A 4,818-nucleotide genomic window follows, 5' to 3' on the forward strand; every position below is an offset into this window, starting at 1 on the left:
TCTTCTTCTTCTTATTATTATTATTGTAAATGGGTTCACCCGGGAATTGAACCTGCATTATATTCTGTACAATAACAATTAGTGTTGTAACATTCCTCAACACACTCTCTTTGTGTGTGTGTGTATATTTATATGTAGTATATATACATGTGTTTATATATATACACACATATTTAGGAATGTATAGAAATAAGGCTATAAACATAAATATGAATTCACTTTTGAATATATATATATATATATATATATATAAACAGGTGCTCCAGCATGGCCGCATTCAAATCACTGAAACAAGTAAAAAAAAATGTTTAACAGTTCTGGGATAATTTTGCCGTTTAAATAAAATGTGTATATACATGTGTGTGTATATATATATGTGTGTGTGTGTATATAATGTTTAAATATGCATGTTTGTGTGTGTGTGTGTGTGTGTGTATATATATATATATATATATATATATATATATATATATATATATATATATATATATGATGGCCGTCCACTTGTGACCGAGGAAGACCATTGCCGACCTTCAGGAACATTGTGCGCTCTAGGACTAACTTATATTTTGCATTTGCGGCTCCGTTGGTGGCTAATGAGCCCTGCTCTTGATAAGCATACACGACTGCAAACATTGCAGATTAAGCTTTCCCCATTCACTATACGAGCCGTGCGCTTTCGCGCAGCTCGCTTAAGTTCTTCATGCTGGATACGTGCTCTCTCAAAAGTGTCGATCCCCTCCTTAACCTGCTTCCTCCATCCGTAGTGATGACAGGCATTGTTCTCCCAGTCAGTGTCCTGCATATCACAGGCCTTTAATGAGGACTTGACACAGTCCTTAAGAGGAAGAAGAAGAAGAAGAGGTAAATCAGGTGAAATAATTGGTAAAGGTAGATTAAAGGTGAGATGTGGTAATTACATAGTGAAGATTAGTAGTTCAGGAATTGATGAAATATCAGTGAGGAGACTGCCACATAGAACAGTAGGAAAGTCGGACTGGTGGCAATTTACGCCCCCAATAATGGTTAGTCTGAGTATTTCCGAGACCTAGAAAAGTTTCTTGGTACGTCGTACCCATTGGTTTTGTTAGGAGACTTTAACACCATTCACGATCATCATCGTTATTTAACGTCCGCTTTCCATGCTAGCAGGGCTTGGACGATCTGACTGAGGACTGGTGAATCAGAAGGCTGCACCAGACTTCAATCTGATCTGGCAGTTTCTACAGCTGGATGCCCTTCCTAATGCCAACCACTCTGAGAGTGCAGTGGTTGCTTTTACGTGCCACCGGCATGAGGGCCAGTCACTCGGTACTGGCAACGGCCACGCTCAAAATGGTGTTTTTACGTGCCACCTGCACAGGAGGCAGTCCAGCAGCACTGGCAATGACCTCGCTCGAATGATTTTCTAATGTGCCACCGGCACAAGTGCCAGTAAGGCGACGCTGATAACGATCACGCTCAAATGGTGCTATATACGGGCCACTAGCACGGAAGCCAGACAGCTGCTCTGGCAATGATCACGCTCGGACAGTGCTGTTAGTGCTCCACTGGCACAGGTGCCAGTCATCGAATACGGTTCAATTACGATTTCGATTTCACTTGCCCCAACCCAATGAAGGAGAGGTTGAGATGGGTGCCAGTTGTCGAAGTTGGTTTGATTTCGATTTCAAAATCACTTGCCTCAACAGGTCTTTGAAAGCAGAGTTTAGTGTCCAATGAAGTAAAGATATGAATAAGTGAGCTGGCTGCGTGGATAATGTTGGCTCAAACTCAGATAGGGTACCGAATGCCGGCTTCCGGGATCTACTAAGTCACTTTCAGCTGGTGGATCCATACAGACTTGAATTCCCGAACACCCCATTGTGGACATTGGTTAAGTGGTGAGGGGTCTTTTAAGTCATATATAGATAGGATTCTAATTAGAGAAATAGACAGAGACATAGCTAAGTGTCCACAATTCCACTTGGTCAGCTACAGTGATCATAAATTGGTCACTTGTAAGCTGAACCTAGATAAGTTACAGAATAGAGGATCCGGTTACTGGAAACTCAATAAGTCCCTTTTGGCAATTGAGGAGTACAGGACTCGGATTAAGTTACTGATACAGAGGGCTTTAACAGGTACCATCATTAATAATAAATGGCGGTACACCCTCAAAAGAGCCATTAAATTTGAGTCTGTTAGATATAGCATAGGTTTAGTGGCTAGAGAGCATAAGAGGGAACTAGAACTAGTTGAGGAAGCTGTGTTGATTGGTAGTGCTGCTCAGGTGAAGGCTAAGAGACTGGAATTAAACCAGCACCTCGAGGCCAAACACATGGGATGCTTTATCAGGGCTAGACTTCATGCAATGGGGAGTGAGGGGATCAATGCTGCTGGATGGGCCCGAGTGGTGGAAACCCAACGTGGAAATGATTCTACAATTCCATCTTTGGAGAACCTACAAGGCGAGATTGTGAACGAACCCGATGAGATGTGTAAGGCTTTTCAGGAGGGGCGATGGACCAGATAGTAGGTTGAACCTTTCGGACTTCCTTGCCGGGCTGCCGCATCTCTCAGGACAGAATGCTGAGTGCTGTGAAGGGTCAATCACACCTGAGGAGGTGAGAGAGGCTATAGCTGACTGCAAAGTTGGTTGGGCGCCGGGACTTGAAGGTTTGCCTTACGAATTGTACAAAAGCATGCCAGACTTGTTTGGGCAAATGGCTTTCTTTCTAAGCCGTTCTCTATCAAGCGCTCAGTTTGCCAAGGATGTCCACTCTCGATGATTTTGTATGTGATGGCCCTAGAGCCGTTACTGCGAAAGTTGAGTGGCATCCCGAGGGGGACAGCTGTTTTCAGCATATGTAGATGACATCACCATTATCGTAACCAAGATGGAACACTTACAGAGGGTAGGTGAAACCAGTAAGGTTTACGAGAAGGTGGCAAGAGCAAAGGTTAACTGGGAAAAGTCAGTCAGAGAAAATGTTCAAAGAAAGATGGTTGCATGTTGTGGGGGTGCTGGGAATGAAAGATTCCTCGTGAACGTGTCATAAGTCTGTATACAAAGGTTCCAGTAGGGGATTGGGACTCGTGGGGTCGGAGCGTAACCCATCTGCTCCTATGAGAATCTGTCGTTCATGAGCACCTGGTAAAGCTTGGGTACACAAATCGCTCCAATGTTTGGGTACTACATGAGTTGAGTGAGAAGAACCTTTTGGATCGCATTTCCATCTGTGATTCGCTTTATAAATGTAATGAAAACGTGCCTTTTTTAAAGCAAATTGTGACAGGTGATGAGAAATGGATTATCTACCGAAATGTTCAGAGAAAGCGATCCTGGAGTGAACGACATGAGCCACCCTTAGTCACCCCCAAAGCGGGTCTTCACCTTAAAAAGGTCTTGCTTTGTGTCTGGTGGGATTGGAAAGGAATTCTGTACTATGAGCTTCACCCAAGTAACCAGACAATTAATTCTGAGAAATACTGCACACAACTGGATGAGTTAAAAGCAGCAATTCGAGAGAAACGTCCAGAATTGGCCAACAGGAGGGGTGACCACACGTTTCTTTGGGAACCAGACAAAAATTGCTGCAGCTCGGCTGGGATGTGTTACCCCACCCTCCATATTCACCTTCGGATTTTCACTTATTCAGGTCTCTGCAGAATAGTCTTAATGGTAAAACTTTCAATTCCTTGGATGACGTAAAAAGATACCTTGATGAATTCTTTGCCATGAAACCACCGCATTTCTGGGAAGAGAGTATTTTCAAGTTAAAGGAAAGATGGAGATGCATTGTGCAACACAATGGTTCATATTTGGTTGATTAAAAATGTAATGGCAAGTATTTATTGACCTTTTTCTTTCCTTTAAACATCGGCAAGAACTTTCCGGACAACCCAATACATAAAGAGGTGCTCCAGCATGGCCACATTCAAATCACTGAAAGAAGTAAAAGAATTTGTAACAGTTCTGAGATAATTTTGAAGTTTAAATAAAATGTGTACATACACGTGTGTGTATATATATATATATATATATATATATCAAATAATAAGCAACACGGATTTCAAAAGTGATTGCAGTACGCACGTTTCATGCTACTTCAATTTATTTCAGTAATGTGAGCATTACCTTAGATGCAATATGAAGAGCAATCTTCAGCTGCACGAAAAAATGTAGAAAAAAAGACATATTACAAATGTGGCAACATATTAAAACCAAGTGGGAGAGAGCAGAGGACTAGCCTGATAGACCCTGCTATGTCAAGATGGACTTATATATTCTTCCTCTGCTCTCTCCCACTTGGTTTTAATATGTTGCCACATTTGTAATATGTCTTTTTTTCTACATTTTTTCGTGCAGCTGAAGATTGCTCTTCATATTGCATTTAAGGTAATGCTCACATTACTTAAATAAATTGAAGTAGCATGAAACGTGCGTACTGCAATCACTTTTGAAATCCGTGTTGCTTATTATTTGATTTTAATCACCCATCCTTTTGGGATGTGAAATTCGGGTGCCTTCGCATAAGTACCATATTCAAGCCTTGAATCTATATCTAAACCGTCTATATATATATATATATATATATATATATATATATTTATACATATATGCATATATGTATACGTATATATATATATTATATATGCATGTATGTATACGTATATATATATATGTATACGTACATATATATTTATACATATACGCATGTATGTATTCTAATGACTGGTCCCAAACCAGTGACTTTCATATCATTGATGCTCCATTAAAACGTAGACGACCGAAAGCAACAACGGTAACATAATCAGCAGCAGCAGACGAGAACT

This window comes from Octopus bimaculoides, chromosome 2 (genome assembly GCF_046866305.1).
Source record: "Octopus bimaculoides isolate indiv1 chromosome 2, ASM4686630v1, whole genome shotgun sequence".
Taxonomy (NCBI): Eukaryota; Metazoa; Mollusca; class Cephalopoda; order Octopoda; family Octopodidae; genus Octopus; species Octopus bimaculoides.